The sequence below is a fragment of the Anabrus simplex genome, chromosome 5, assembly GCF_040414725.1.
Source record: "Anabrus simplex isolate iqAnaSimp1 chromosome 5, ASM4041472v1, whole genome shotgun sequence".
Taxonomy (NCBI): domain Eukaryota; kingdom Metazoa; phylum Arthropoda; class Insecta; order Orthoptera; family Tettigoniidae; genus Anabrus; species Anabrus simplex.
The window spans coordinates 443,856,218-443,873,940 of NC_090269.1; the positions used below are offsets into that span (position 1 = coordinate 443,856,218).

The 17,723-nt window shown below is 39.2% G+C and overlaps 1 long non-coding RNA gene across 1 annotated transcript; it reads right to left on the reverse strand.

Moving 5' to 3' along the window:
• Positions 1–2,460: 2,460 nt before the first annotated feature.
• On the reverse strand, positions 2,461–17,519 carry LOC137501073 (uncharacterized). The gene is made up of 3 exons (XR_011018333.1): positions 17,448–17,519; positions 13,003–13,085; positions 2,461–2,929 (listed from the first exon to the last, which is right to left on the reverse strand). It is a non-coding gene; the product is annotated as an uncharacterized lncRNA (long non-coding RNA).
• Positions 17,520–17,723: the final 204 nt, after the last annotated feature.

The window sequence follows — 17,723 nt, forward strand, 5'->3', positions numbered from 1 at the left end:
ATTTCAACGCCTTTTCGAAGTTTTGCAAAAATGTCTTGATTTTTATTTGTCCTATTGTGCCATTACGTTAGTGAATGTGACCCGAGGGATATTCCAGGAGGGCAGCATTGTAGAGGATCATATCCTCTTGGCGACTTTGTCCAGTTTTGTAAACATCAGCTAAGTAACCTTCAGGAAATGTTGATCCATTCTTCTTTTGTGGTGACAGATAACACGGGAAGCGACTGTCACATAATGCTGAAGTCATCTTATTTTCTATATTGATCATCCCCAAAATCACTCTCAATATCATCTTAATTGGTGAATTCTTCATCTACCACAAGAGCTACAAACTCTTCAACAAGAAGATTTTCATCAAAGAGCTATTCACCTTCTACTCCTTTCTTTGCAAATTGCACCAAATTTCGTTTCTGATGTTCTGAAGCATAAATAAATTTGTCTCGTCGGCGACAACAGTTGTGTGCCCTTCATTGTTAGCATCTGCTGGGCCCTGATACTGATGCCTCAGACTGCTCGTGGTCTCCTCTACCAAAAGCTGTTAAACCTCGCAAACATCTTTCACAGGAAAAAATGAAAAACGAATAGTAGGACTCAAGAGGTACTGGGAACGATAACAAGCATCCAAAAAGAACTACTCATAAGCGCTCCCTAGTGGACTTAAATCCTCAGCAGGTAACCTCGATATGCAACTGCACATCTTGAAAATGAGCTAGTTTCTGTAATATGAACTGGCAAGGAATTCCATCATCTGGTGCTGGTCACCACAAACAGTCTATTATCTTTACATGGTACACAGAAATATCAAGGAACTCGAAATGGAAAAAAGGTGGATTTGGAAGAAATGTACAGTGGCTGCTTTCCAGCGAACAATCTGTGTTAACATGACTATCTGTGAGAGAGTTAAATGTGAATGGTGTATGGGAAGTAGGGGAGGGCAGTGAGTCTGTGCAGTTAAGTGGGATAGACTGAATATTTATTGTTCAGTTTGGGAACTGGTTTGACAGGATTTGTCTGTCACTGTAGATGTTTCCTATTCTCAGGGCATGAAGTTCATCCCAAGTGAAATTAGAATTTAAATTGTTAGCTAAATTATGGAAATATCCATATCTTTTACTTCTAATCAATAGTTTTGTGCAATTCTTATGATGCAATAAGATCCAAAATGTGTGACATGCAGTGTTTGTTTATAATATTGAAGTAATAAGTCACACTGTCTTGGTTTCATCATCTAACCAAGGTCAAGAAATGTGGGAAATTTTTATCCATTGTTTAAGAGCATATCGATCATATTAAGACATTTACCATTGTATTAAATAAAATTTCATTTAGATATGGTATACTGTCCTGTGGTAGTTGATAACTGTCATAATGAAAGTAGTCCAAGTTAATGTGCTTCACATTTCTGATAGTTGTGTAGTTAAGTTTGTACTTTGGTACTTACAGAGAAAACAATAAATATATAAGGTCATTGGTCAGAATGGATGGCACACTGATTAGCTCATGGGTTATTACTTCACCTGGGTTTTTGTTTTACTGACTTTGATAAGTGTGTGTGATGAATGGTTAGTTGGATACATGTAATTGGTAGGTTGTACCATGAGAATAATTACATTACTGCAAATTGATTACTGCCATGGGTCATATTAAGCAGGTTAAAGTTATGTGCTCATATATGGCCTGGAAACACAGCATGTTCAGAATTCTTAAACCAGGCAGTTTAATTATTAGTGAAATCACCACTTTTTGCCAATTAATATTTACTTCAACAAATTTGAATTCCAGATGTGTTCGAACATCCTGGGATGACGTACATAAAACTTGGCTCCTTAGATCATTTCTACAACAAATCGCTGCCCGGCCTCCATGCCTTTCATCTGACCAAACAGAATGTTTTAGATCACATCGGTCAATTTCAAACATGAAGGATTGTAGTTGTACATCCTCTTAAAGCAATAATTACCACCACCACCACCACCACCACCACCACCACCTGCTAGAAGTCAGCAAGGTTTCAGAATTATACAGAATTTTCATTTAGTGCTAGAATTTCAACATGATGCGTGGAAGACAAAGGGAATTTACATAACCACACTGCAGGCTGAGTTAAGAGAATGAAAATGCTTGTTTCACGAGAGTACTAGCTGAAAAGGGAGAGCCCAGGCAGGAGAGATAGTTGATACTGCCACTGCTAAGGTCATATCCAAGAAATGTTTAGCTCAATAATGAGCATTCTAACAGGTAGGTCATTAGTGAATACATGGTATATAAAGAAGGCGACTTATCTCAACTTGCTTGAGAATGAGACAGTAGACCATCACTTGCTGGTACTTTCACAAACATTCACATATTCTTAAGAACTCTATAACAATAATTACAATAAGCATTGTTTTTCCTACTTATCCCATTTAAAATTTAAACTTTTCAACTTTGCTTTTGCAATAATAATCTAGGAATGTTAATGTTGGTGCCATCTACAAGCAGATGTCTGTCTTGTATCCACACTTCTTTCATGCCACATCAGATGACTGAACTGACAATCAGCTTGAAAAATACTCTGAGGAAAGTTTGAATTGCTACAATCAATTCTTGAAGCTGGGAGATGACCAGAGATCTGATTCAGCACAGATCATACTACTGGTATAAGTTTATCAACAAGAAATGCCTACAAATATATGAACTGAGCAAGGTTACATGTGCTTCATAGTCCCCAAAATCATAGCACAGCCTCTGGAGTTGCCACAACCAAGTCTTCTTCACTTCCATGATAGGCCCAATCCCTGCAGTCGAAGACAATGTTGTGAATGGTTTGGCACAGAGCTCCACATGCACAGCCTGGAGCAGGCAGCTTGTTCCATTGGTGTAATGCATATCTGCACCTGCCATGGCCCATTTTGAATCCATTCAGGGAAGTCCAGGTCTTGGAAGGTAGCTGAAATACACTTGCAAATTTAGCACCTGACAAGAACTTAATGCGTGTGCACTTTTCATGCTACTTTTCATCAAACATTTCATAATTCAAGAGATGAAAAACACCTGGCAACCATATCAGCACCATCATGCAGTGGTGGATGATGTGACTGTAGCCTCTGAAAATGTAAAAGTGGCAGGTTTCTATGTGGGAGTTCACAAGACCCATTGGAATTCATTTATTAGGACAGCACATCTGCACAAATCAGGTGGCATTATATTCATCAACAGTGAACTGGAGTGACTGGATAGCACACGGTAGTGTTCAGCTGGGTGTCAACAAGCTTTATATAATGACTGTTCAACCAAACAGGTGTATAATACTCTGCACTGGAAAAAACCAAACCCAAGGTTGAAGGGTGGTTGCTGAAGTTTCCCAGGTAGTTCCACATAATTTATGAAGAACGTTGATATGAGTCCTCACTCTCTGAAACTGTACTTTGGGTTCCAATTATGACAAAGGACTCTGCTGCTGAAACTGCTGCTGAGTTTTACATTTGCCATATTATTAATTAAATGAAAGCAAGACACCTATGTTCCATTCACACTGGGTTGAAGATTCCAGTAAGTCATTGGTCAGCAAATTTTCTGCCTCTTCCAGTTGCTTTTGTCGTATGGCTAGAGCCAGATTGTTGGCTCAGGAGAATTTCCTGGCCAGTGTCAGGAAGGTCAGATATGTACAAGTGGAACAGAAATGGTGAAAGAACTGATCATAGGGGCAATTCATCCATAAACTTCCTCTCCTGACTTATCTTGCTTCCAACAATCAATTGGAAATTCCAACCACTCAGAATGTCATAAAGCCCAAACAGCATCGAAGGCAGGAGAAATGCCAACACCACAGATGTTTTCAAGATGTAAGATATACCACTTGATCACAGAAAATGTACTGTATTGTGGTCTGGAGCCTGTCTCATCAGTTGGAATATGCTCTAGGACAGTGTTATTCATTCTGTTATAGATGAGTCTTTCACAGAGCTCATAGGAATAGGTAAGAAGGACTAAGGGGTGACAGCATTTGGCCTAGTTGTTTGGTTTGTTAGGTTTCAAAATATGAATGATCTTCACTTTTTTAATTACCAGCAAACAGGATGTTGGTAAAGAATTTTGCTATTCTTTAGCACTGACTTGTACATGAATCAGAAATTGAATCCAGGAGCGTTTAGAGTCAATGTATGAAAATGTGAAGGAACATGCAGAATCTGATGTTGGAGATGGAGTAATTTCTAAGTTGTGTAGCTGTTGTCGAATGTGCCTGGTATGCTTCTTGTCAGAAGATACTCAAATTACATTAATGGTGTGAGAAGCAATTTGGTACGGTGTCAATTCAGAATGTTTTCTGCATACTGGTGGACTTCTTCCCTGCTGATGACCTAGTGTTAAGCCCGTATCAACAAGCTAGAACTTCTTCCGAGTCCTATAAGATGACTCCATCTGTTGAAGAGGGTAATGCCCATTTTTCAACTCTGTCTGTCCATTTTTGCCTCCAAGACAAGTCAAAACTTGACAAAAGATGCAACGATGTGTCAGGGTAACCACTCCAATGGAAGGGTTGGTACAGTATTTCACTTTCACTGCTCCAGTGCATAGTTAATCATTTTAAAACATAAACATGATGGCTGAATGGAATATGTTAGAAGAGACCTTCGCAAACAACGCCGGGATTGAAATCCCATCAGCCCTACTTCGTAGTATCTACGACTAAGCTCGAGAGCAAATGGGTCGATGGTCTGTTCGGATAAATGGGCACTAAATTAAATATCTATATAGTAGGGGAACGTAAATATAAGAGGAATACGACTTCACTACAAATAAGAAGAATGGTGTTCCATACTTTTAAAATACAATCTTTAATGAACTTAGAAAACACATGTTAAATTTGATACAAGAAGATATGCCATAAAAATTATATTGGAAAAATGTATATTAGATGTAAGGTTTGTGACCCAATTGTCTTCCAGTCTATGACTGAGTTGCAATTTGCACTTCATAATCTTACAATGTCGAAGAGGCATCCCTCTTCTAATTAATTAACATTCGTCTACACTCATTATATAATTACACATTGATTAATGAACAAGTACACACAATAGAAAGGCACATCTTGCAACTATTCATTATTCTTGTATCATGGTTTTACATTTCACAAATTTATAGTTCATGGTGTCATATCATCATCATCCTGGTTGAGGCGTTAAATAAAGCTATAATAAGCATACTTCCAAGACACGTGAAAGTCATATCACAACATTTGCCTATTAAATCATATCTCAATATATTTACAAATTACTAAACTGTTGCACAACACTTGTTTCACCAGGATATTAATAAACACTATTTGACAAGACATATTCCAAACAATGGTGTTTCCTGTGGAACAACACATTCAACAAAAACTATCAAAACACAATGTAAAACATGAATAATAACAATCATCTAAAAGAGAAACACAGGGAATACAACATTTTACCATTACAAAGGCGTATGGAAGGTATGATCCAACCGTGATCAATACAGTGACCATGGGATCAAACCCACACTCCTCAGACATCCAGGGTGCATTTCCTGAAATTCCCTATATCGATGTAATTAAATACCGTAAAGAGAAAAATAGGGAGGAATTTTTTCATCTCATGAAATATTGATTCTCTAACAGCAGTGGCAATATATGACTTTGGATGTGAATGTTACATCATGGTCAAACAGAAAGAACAGCTCTCCTAATGCCCCAAGTAGTGGTAAGGCAAACTTCCTCCAGTCGTCCCTTCTTCAGACAAGAGGCCATAAATCCTCCGTGATGCTCCCTATTGGTGGCCACTTTTACTTTCATTCCCTGAACACAACGGCAGTTTCCATTACTGCTATTATTATTATACTCACAGAAGAATATCTGTCTTCTTTTAATCATCCGGCTTCTATCGGCCTCATATCTGGCTTTTATTCAGCCTCTTTACCATTATCCCTGGTGGGGTATAATGCTTTGTATTTAACTTGGGAGACTCGCATTTCTATTAATGATTCAGCCTCCCGGACTTTGCCATGTGAGATGACTCCCGTTCTCATCCCGTTATCTGAAACACGTGCATATTTATATAGGAAACTCTATCCTTCGGGAAATTTAAATTAACTGTAATACACGCGATCTAAATAACTCATGGTCTGCACAAGCCTGTCGTGTCTCCAAAATCTTGTTCAGCAGCCCTAAAACTATAGAATGGGGAATCTCCTGAATTATGTGTGAAGTATAAAAGAAAAAATTTAAGAATCATCTGATGACTCATATTAACTTTTGAACCGATGGTAGCTGGAAACAATCTAATGAAAACTAGATCCTCTCATTATGATACTTCACAATTAATCAATTCTGGGATCTGATAACTACGTCCTGCATTAGTTTTTCCTGTTGTCAACTTAAATGACCGGTCTCCCAACCATAGGAGGAGCCTCCGTGACTCAGACAGCAGCGCGTTGGTCTCTCACCGCTGGATGCTGTGGTTCAAATCCCGATCACTCCATGTGATATTTGTGCTGGACAAAGCAGAGGCGGGGCAGGTATTTCTCCGGGTACTCCGGTTTTCCGTTGTCATCTTTCATTCCAGCAACACTCTCCATTCTCATTTCATAGCATCTATCACTCATTAATTTAAATCACTTTGGGAGTGGCGACCCCATCGTAATAACAGCCTATATCCGATTCATTCATTACATCCCTGACCCGGTCAAAGACTGGAAAACAGGTTGTAGGGTTTTTTCCCCAACCATAGAAGAACAATTCCCAATAAAATAATAAATTAAGAAACTACAATCCCTTTGAAACAGCTTGAGACAGTTACCTACACTATAATTTATTTACATGCATAAATGTATCTATTTACAGATAAGGGATGGTGTAATGTTCACGTCAAGATGTTTGGAAAATGTACTTATTGCTTCAGCATTGTGATCAGTCATCCTCAGGCAGGTATATCCATAGTAACTTAAGCTGCCAACATGATGTCTTCAGTAGCGTGGAATTCTGGGTTCGTCTGCCTCTAGGTCACGTTCATGCTGTCTGGATCTTTACCTCATGTCGGATGGTCTAGAAGTTCTCTGATGAGCTGTAATGGAACTCAAGCAAACAGCTTGTAGATTCCTCCTGGACCTGACGATCTTGATCGTTCATATATGTAAATGCGGAGGTTATTCTGTTACAGCGATGTTAATTATATGCCACATGCTATACCTCAATGTGACTAGTATCACTCATAGGCTCGAGTGTACTAGCCCACTAACGATATTGTCCTGCATCTCGTTACCTATTTCCTCTCATTTGCACATCACAATTACTAACAATCAGCTAGGTACTGACACATGACACATTCACCTGAACACTGTCTCTGGATACACAAAGTTTAATTAGTGTAACACTCTGCGTGTTAATGATCTTAAATTCGCCTAATTCATGGCACTATTACACATGGGACATGTTATTCACTGTGCTTCTATGGTATTCAGCAGACGCTGCCCATTCAATATTTATTATCACACATAAGCTGCTATTTCTTTTATTACGTTTACTTCCCTACTCTGCTATCGTGATGTTATACGTATTTAGGGCACTTCACTTTCTTTGTCTGACCCTACACTTAATTACATTATGTATATATCAGTCTATACATAATAAACATCGCCGACTGCTACACGGCTCAATATAAGCGAATAGTGCTCATTACACTGAGCCTATATAGTTTTCTCATATCACATTAAAACCTCACAATGAGTGAATAATTCATAACTCAGTAGCATTTGAATAATTAATTTACACCGGTTGATAATTAACACTGTGCTTCATGGATCACTGGGCACAAATATCTGCACACCGAACACTATAATGAATACAATGCATAAGACTGCACTGAACGAAAACGCATATAAGACTTAGCAAACACCAAATAAGGACTTCATAAATGGCTTTAAAAGCTCCTTTCTTTTACACACAAAGTGGCCTGGCACTGCTGGGAGGGGTAAACCATGCCTAGTTCCCAAATATTGGTCTGCTAACACTGGCTTCTCAACGCCAGTTCAAGTATCAAATGATAGCTCAAATATTGTTTTTTCCACTGATCAAATTTCATTCTGATTGCACTGTATGTTTATTCACAATCTCTAAAGCACCACCAGATAATTTTCTGTTAGAGATGCGATGCCATGGGGATTCCTGGCTTTCTATTTTACGGTCAGATCCTCGACATCTGTTTGCAATTTGCTGCACCCTTATACAATGTGTAGTTAATGATACATTAATTATGTAGAACACATCTTGGTATCATGAATCAGTATAAAATATAAAATTCCCTAATTCACATGAGTCCTTATTCATAAATATTCATCATGTATTTCAGAATTTCTTTTATTATTATCACTATCAATAACAACTGAAGGCTGTAGGATGGTATCAGTGGATTTGCAGGGAAAATCATAGAGAGTTGCTGTTTCACGGGTTGACACAACCGAATAAGCACTTCCCTATGACCTGAATCTCTAATCACGTGCAGTGTGCCTTCTTCCCTCTCCCACAAAAAGAGAGCGTTTTTCAAGTCTTGGCTGGAACAAGCCCTGTTTTCTCTATGTGCGCATAATGAGACCATAGTTCTGCCAGCCAGCAGAGAGATACTTGCGCCCTGTACTAGGAAAAATATGTTATTTATGCACTATTTATCATAGAATGGCACAGAAAATGGCATATTATATTCACAGGACATGACAACATGCTCCTAACGATGTCGTGAATGGTTTCAATCCCGGAATATATTTTTTACAGTATTCTCATGGCATACATCCTTTAGCTGTTGATGTAACTGCACCAATGAAGTTTTGGTAGTTCTCATGTAACAGAGGGTTCCAGTGAATACACTGATCAAGTAACACAGAAAACTCAGTCCAGTCATCTTTCTGGATGTTCTGTCGGATGTGTGGTGTTCAACGGATGACAAGGACCATAATACCTATAGGTCGGTATTCGCTGTGAGGATAGACATCTAAGACATTTCTCATGATGTTCATGGGATAGCACTTTCATTTCAGCTAACACAACGTGAGGATTTGGATCCTTGACCCCCGCAGCAGACCTGAAAGTACCTTGATCTTTGGCATCAAAATCTAAAAGAAGATTGTTTTCCTTAGCCCATTCTCCAAGTATGCTATCACTTGCATCTTTGTCAGAGTACAGTCAAAATTTACGATGACTGTGGAAATTGCCTACGTAAATTGTAGAATGTTCTGCAGTGTGTACAACATAATTAGGCCAGTGTTTTGGGTGGCTTGTACACATTTGTGACAGTGAAGCCACACAATATTCTATGATAACTGCTGATTTTTGAGGTTAGAACAGGGAGGCAGTTTGATAGTAAAGTGCACAGATTGTTCCAGTTTGTTCAGGAAAATTAAAAGCTGTTCTAGTACGGGGTTTGAGAGATGGTTTCATTAGGGTCAGTGTTGTAGGAATTGCCTGAAGGTCACAGAATCCAGGAATAATATTAAGGGATTGGACTTATTGTGATATGTTACTTAGGAAAAGATCAAGTGTTGAGCATGTTGTTTGCATAATACACATGTCTTCAAATATTCAATGAGGAAGGAATAAATCATAGAAAGTTGAAAGGAATCTATTGCCAACGATGTTATTTGGAATAGGGGGAGAATTTCTGGACAACATAATTTCTAGGATGAAATCAGCAACAATATAAATAGCATTGTAATTTTGTTGTACATCTTGTACAAGCTAAAGAGTGCGAGGATTAGTTCATCATTCAACTCTGGAGATGACTCAGAGGCGTGATAAATTGATCCAATGAGGAATTTATGTTTGTTGCAAGACATTTCTACCCACATTTGCTGTTGTCACCACATAATGAACTCAAGTTGGGTGACTTTCTGGCTTGGCTGCAATTAGAACTCCCCCTGCACAGCCGTGGGACCGAGCCTTACAGAACAATATCAACACGTGAGGAAACACTTCAGACAACCGCGTCTCACTGACACGTACCATGATCGTGTCAAGGCTTTCAAGCCATGCGTGGATATTTTATAACCATCCAGGTCGCATAATACTGCGCACACTGACAGTGCAAAAGTGATAGATGTTTATTTACATATAGAATTATTTACCAAGTTACTAGGCGTATCACTGTTAACTGTAAAGAATGAGCCTGAAAACGGCAGCATTTCACACTGCTAGCATAACCATGTCCCGGAACCGTTCTTTATTTTTCTGACATCAGACACTGAAGGCTTTGCGCAGGTTCTATGGCCATTCAGCGAGCAGATATTACAGTGCACAAATAATCGGTTCCTCTAATTCTGCAAACTGTGCACTGTTGAGGACCCAGCGTCAGTTCAATGTCCTCACTTAGGTCAAGCACCAACCACAACAGTGGCTGATCAGCTATGGGCAGTCTGACAACACTGCTTACATCCCTAAGCTGTCACCAACCTATGGCTGCCAGCTCCAGGCTTTCAGCACTCCACCATGGCAAATAGTTTTTCCAACAGAAGGGTTATCTGAAGTGATTATAGCACTTTTGGAGTATTGTATTGTACTGTAATTTTTTACCACCAAAAATATAATAATACTGTGCATAATACTTAGCATCACTTCTGCCATCTTGCTCAGCAATGGAGCGGACACCAGAATTTCCATGCACAACTTTCAGTGCAGCATTCAAAATAATTGTATTCAACAACAATGACATTAGAACAAAGTTTTTGTACAGTAAATATCAAAACATTTGTGTATATGTAGAGGCACATCACATATTTTGGGGTCTCAATATATTAATGATTGCTCCATTACATATACAAAGTTTATGAAGCCGCACCCACGGTGCAGGGGTAGCGTGCTTGCCTCTTACCTGGAGGCCCCAGGTTGGACTCCTAGCCATTCCAGGAACTTTTTCCTGAATCTGAGGGCTAATTCAAGGTCCACTCAGTCTACGTAATTAGAATTGAGGAGCTAACTGACAGTGAGGTAGCGGCCCTGGTCTAGATAGCCAAGAATAACGGATCAGAGAATTAGTCATACTGACCAGACGACACCTCATAATCTGCAGGGCTTCAGCCTGAGCAATTGTCACTTGGTAGGCCGAGAACCTTCAGGGCTCTACTGCCATGGAGTTAGGTTTCAAAGTTTACAAACCTGGGATATATGCAGAGAGCAAAGAAGGCCTTAATGTGATCCCCATTAGTGTCAAACCACTTGACATCATGTATTCTTTTCTTTTCCTATATGGGTCCAATAATTGTTCTGCAGCTCGAATAAATGTTTGCTGTGCAATGTGGAAAAACAACGGGTCTATAAACTCCAAAAACACAGGCATTTCTGATACAAAATTGCCTAAATATATGACTGTCAGTTCTCCTGACACCCCTAGAGAGCCTCTAAATTGATGAATAATTGGCTGCTTATCACTATTACTAACCCATAACCCAGTCAGAATGTTTTGCTTTTGCACACGGAGTTTTCAATAAGATTTCACATAACTTTCACCAGATGAACTGCCACATTCACTTAAAATCTCTTTTTCACTATCATGATAATTGCCACCACTGATCTTCAAATCATTTTCAATAACTCTGCAATCGCACTGCTGTCACTGGCCTTTACTACACCTGGAACTGTGGCTAGGAGACTGACTGACACCTAATGAAAAGTTTATGCTTTCAGAAGCTACAATTGGGCAATGTATTATGGTACATATTTTCAGAAAGAGAGCTGTAAACAAGCCAGATTCCTGTTCTATTTATAGAAGATTGCAAAATGGAAATCCTTACAGGGGGTGATCAAAATATAAACTAGTACATACGCCGCCCCACGCGAAGGTCTCTTCATTTGAGTTGAAAGCCTAGCTAATATTCACATGAATGTCATCGCAAATGATTCAAGTGCATTGTTAAAATTGGACAGGATTTCCAAACATTAAAAGCATGATCCCACAGTGCTACAGGCGTTATGGGCCTACCTTGGCCTACCAAGCGATCACTACTCAGCCTCAAGGCTTGCACATTATGAGGTGATTTCTGGTGAGTGCAATCAATCTTCTCAGTGAATATTGAATTTTCATGACCGCATTTTAATCGAAATTGACTTTCAACCTATTAGGTCATGTTACGTAAATTTAGTATGTGTCGAAGAGATGTTAGTTACAGAACAAAAATGGCCACCCGGACACCAGTGGGATCCGAACACACAACCTCCCAATTTCACCTCGGTTGCTCTACCAATTGAATTATGGTGGTTTAGGCCATCTTGGTTCTCCTGGAAAGGATCTAAGCTACAAGTCTAGCACTATTGCCATCACACTGTAAGAGCATTTCATTTTCCCGTTGCGTTCATAAAAATTCAATATTCATTGCCTTGGCCCTCAATGGGTGACTTAAACACACTGTACAGTGTGATGGCACTAGTGCCAGACCTGTTGCTTAGATGCCTTCAAACAGAACAAAGATGACCTTGGCCACCATAATTCAATTGGTAGAGCAACCAATGCAAAATTGGGAGGTTGTGGGTTTGCATCCCACTGGCGTCTGGTTAGCCATTCTTGTTCTGGACTTAACATCTCTTCAACATGTTCCAAATGTACGTAACACGACCTAATAGGCTGAAAATAGGTTTAAATCCTCTCAGCCATTATTATTAGCTTTATCAACCTGGGCAACCATCTCTCTGTCAGATGGCTCCCTAACTGTTATCAGCTAAGCTGAGTGGCCTTCCAGACCAGAAATCAAGACCAGAGCCTCTGGGTGTTAGGCAGTCATGCAGGATATCTGGCTGGCTACTCATCTATCTCACTCTAAGCTCCACTGGATAGCAAAGTACACCAAATTTCTCAAGGATCAGCAGCTGAGTTGTCATGAATTTGATCAGGTAAATTTGCTGACATTGTACAACACAGAGTGTCCACCTTTCAACAAAATAACTACCTGGGCCTTGGGAACCCGAGGCTGACTTGCACACAGAGGGAGCTAGTGTTAGTGGTGTAAAATATAAACTGTACTTACTTGTTCTCTTCCTTGAAACATGGTACAAGTTGATCAACCGTGTGTTCTTCTATGATTAATTCATCTTTTACATCTGCTGAAGGCTATAAAAAATATGGAAAGTAAATTTTTAAAAAAAGTACCATACAGTAAAGATGCAACAAGATTAAAAATGTAAAAAGGTGTCCCATACTCCTACAGAAGGTTGTATTAGTCAACGCAAGAATAACAATTCCTATAATTAAATATCCAAAACGAATACCTGTTGAGATATGGGCCATCTTACCTGTGATGTAGACTGTCTTCCTGCTGAAGTTCTTCGTTTATTTTTGATGGTTGTGTTTGCAGTGCACTGACTGTGGTACTGGTTCAGTTGAGGTTGTGCTGCTAGTGCAGTAATGTATCAGAGCAAAACTGGAGATTTTGTGCTGAGTGAATTATTTAAATAGTGAAACCGGGTCTTACGATTTCTGGAAGGAAATGGTGGACATAGGATTCCACTAGGGGTTAGCTACAGGGCGTATCATGTATGCTGAACAACATCCACAATTCCACATTCCTTCTGTAGTAACATTCAGCAGGCTATTCTGGTGACTTTCAGACATGGGATCATTCGCAGCAAGGAGAACGGATCCAGTAGGAGTCATACAGTCCACACAATTGAGATGGAGAAGCAGGTGTTGTGACTTTAAAAAACATGATTCTTCAAAAGTAAGTTCGTGAAGAACTGATGCTACTGAAGATAACCACACACTTGAGTGGTCAGATCTGCACAATCAGTTACTTTATCATTTTCTTACCTAACATGTGCAACCTCTTCAGCCACCAGACCACTATGCCGAGATTACAGCTCTACCGCTGGCTTCTGAAGATCCACAGTTCACAGACAGCATTTTATTTCTGAAGTTGCAGCATTCACAAGAGATGGCATATTAATTTACCAGAACACATCCGTGCAGGCAGATGTAAAGTCTCGAGCAATCATGGAGATATGCCATTAGATTTGCTTCAGTATCAAAGTGTGGGCAGGAATTAAGGGTGACAGACTCGTAACACCATGCGTTTTACCACGAATATTAACTGGTCCTATGAATCATCAATTTCCATACCTACAATGAATTGACAGCTCTATTGGGGAATTTTTGCCTTGTAGAAAGACCACAAATGTATCTCATACACGAAAGGGTAATACTTCAATTTCTGTACCTTGTGCAACAGCATTTAACCCAAACATGTTATGGGTGAACGATTAGTTGAGGAGATACCAGTTACAGTTTCCCCACTCACTTGAACTGAATCCTTTCTATTTCTGGCTATGGGAACACTACATGCATGGGTGTAAGCCCAACCTATCCACAACTTCATGTTACAGGGGCATTAATAATTGAGTAGTATGCGCGAACAAACGTCTATGTTACATTCCCTATATATTGAGAAAAATAGCAATAAAGATGATTGTTGATCACGAGACATGGCTACATGAGAGAATGTAACATAGACTTTTGTTCCGGAAACCAACAGGTTATAAGTGCACGCGCTCACTCATTCACATATAATGTATACATGCAGAGGTGAATAGTGTTATTTTAAAGTTTTAGCCTAATTATAATGATCCTTCCACTCACTAGGGTCACGTTTCCTTTTCCTCCATCTGTTTTTCGTCAACTTGTGTATACTACTTGGGGACAACAGTACATTACGATCACTACTATCGTCTGATTGCATGATTATGGTGTCGATGAGTAACTAAATATACTCAGTAATATAAGGCTGTATAAGACTGAACACACCAGAACAATCTCCGAACTAGAATGTGTTTATTACCTTGCATTCAATTCGGGACATTGTCGAGCGCTCGCGCGGGAAAGGATGGTACGACTTCTGTTCCATTATTTTTCAAGTACATTTCTCTTCACAATTTCCAGAATAATATAGCCATCTGTTAAGATATGCTCAAACTACCTGCAAATACATATCCAGGACACATCATAGATGTTTGTTCCGTGAATATCTCAAATGCCACAAAAATGTAACATAGACGTTTGTTCAAGCATACAACTCAATTAAAATGACCAAATCTGAGCGCAGCCAGGTATGAATTCAAGAGTTCGTGATTCACTGACAAGAGGGTCTAAAGCATGTGTAAGGATGGATGGTAACCACACAGAGCACCTCCTTAGTGTCTACATCTACATAACACACAGATGGATAACAGATAACAGACTGGCCCATATCTCATCAGCTGACAAAATGAATTTCATTCTTCCACAAAAAAAATTCAGTATTTTAGCCTCAATGTTAAACTAAAAAAAAAAGAAATGAATCAACAAGTATTGTATGTCATAATTGTAGCATTGTGGTTAGCGCTATTAGCTGCCCTCCTCGGAGGAGTGGGTCTAACTCCTGGTACTGTCAGAGATTTAAGAACGGCAGGCGGGATGGTACGTGGTGCAGCTCGCCTCCTCGGGGTGAGGAAACAAGTTTACTTATAATACAGGAACATGAAAAAGAACACAATAGGATAAACATAGTGAGAGGACAACACAGGAAGAGGGAGCAACAGAAAAAGACAAGAACAATCCCTACATCCTCACAGAATGTTGCCTCATCCTATTGTGTCACATGTGTGTTCCTTGCCATTACTTGTGTTCCACGGATGAATTTGACCACCAAGCAAACATACACTGAATTTCATATTCCACATTCCATATTGTCTACCGTGTCCAAGTTCGTTCTACAAATGATCAGTTGTTGGGAATTTTCTTTGACTTTACAGAAAGTTTTACCAAAATTAATTTAAGTTATAACATTTTTATTCATATTCGAAAGGACTACATGCTCGTCTCACAGTCTGGGGATAGCAAGTCTGCACAAAAGCCAAAGGCACTAGTGTTTAATTCGCTACAAGTTTGAAGAATTGTACATAGATCTCAGGGCCTGATCTAGGTCTACTCAGGCTGCTAAAGAACAATTAAGAACCTATCTTGCAGCGAGATAGAGGTCCCAGTCTAGAAAATCGATATTATTGGCACACAGGAATTGTCAAGCAGGCCACACATCACCTTGTGAATTGCAGGCCTTTGGGGCTATATCTGCACAGTGCTTTTGCTTGCCTTTTGTGTTGCAAACATCAGTCCAAATAGAAACAATTTTAACAAATACATAACAGCAAAGCTTTAAATAACAAGTCTGAGCTACTCAGCCCAGCAGAGAGCATGCCACAGCCCTACTATATGCAGGAACTGAGGTTGCAGCTAGTTCTGCTCTCTACACCTGCATCCCAACAGCTAATTTCCAATCTTGACAATGATATCATGAGATTGGACATGGCAATTATTTGAACCAAGTCTTATGTGACAAGATATTTCATGATGAAGTTTGCCAGAACCAACCATATGCTCTGCAATGCGAAATATGACATTTACCATGTACCAGTAATGTGGTCCAAACAGTAAAAAGAATTCACTAACTCAGTGCTGTAATAATGATTTATTTTGTGAAATGGCCATTGGCTGCAATAAATGTCTCCCTCTCTGTGCCAACATTTTGTTGTGATGAGTGGAACACTATAAAACTGCACAGAGGGAAAACAGATTACCAGTACAGGTGAGTAAATGAAACTGTCATGGATTTTGAAGAACAATTTCCCTTCAAATTATGTTACATTCAGCTATAATGGACCATGCAGTACTCTTCCATGGTGTTGAAATCTGCTGACAAAATGAAATGAATTTGTTAAAACAGATTCGAACTACAAATCTTGCACTCCATTCTGATAAACAGTACCTGTGTACCTGTCACACAATTGTCAATCCATGGTATAGCTCACACTGAGCCACATTTAACAACATTCACCACTCAACCGAACCTTAAGACGAATGTAAACGAGATTATTGAGAGTATGGTTTAAACATGCTCTAGTGATATAAATCAATATGAATGAGAGCTTGGGATTGAGAGGAGGCCAGCATTTCAGCCCTTGGCAATGAATTGTCCTTGAACCAGCCCTCAGATTCAGGTAAAAAGTACTTCAACTTGCTCGCAATCAAACCAGGCCCTGTGGGTATGATAAATGTGCTTTATCTGAGTTATTTTGACAGTTTAAGCTATCCCTGGAGAAAATGACATGAATAAAATGTTTCAATGCCAACAACTGCCCTCAATTTTCAATAACACTGAACGACATCCAGGATGCCATACAATGTTACAACATGCAAGATATACGCCACACTACCACCTAGATGTGTCGTGCCATGGAAGGAGAAAACAATGAAACACATGTAGAGGTGCTTTTTAAAACTTGGAGTGTTTGTTTCTTGTTCTGAATCACCTAGAATAACCCTGAATATTCACTAATTAAAAGTAAGATATTAAAAGATTTCCCTTCCATTATTTATTGCTAACACAGAATTGCTGAACATTAATTAAATTCCAGTCATTATAAATTAACCCAGAAGGATACTTACAAATGATATACTTGCTTCTTCTTCAAGCCAGACCGGTTCATCCTTGATCTCAACTTTCCGGTCCATTTCACAGAGCAACTGAAGTATTTACATCAGCTGGAGTAGTAAACCAGTTCTACCAACTTTTTACTGAAACAAGGAACATAATCATCTTTGTTAGGGCCATAAGTTCATCAAAAAATATCAAAAATATCAAAATCTCTTTATTTGCAAATGAGGTGTCTACCTCAGTGGCAAATGGTACACTAAAATACATTATTGTCAAGCCTAAATATT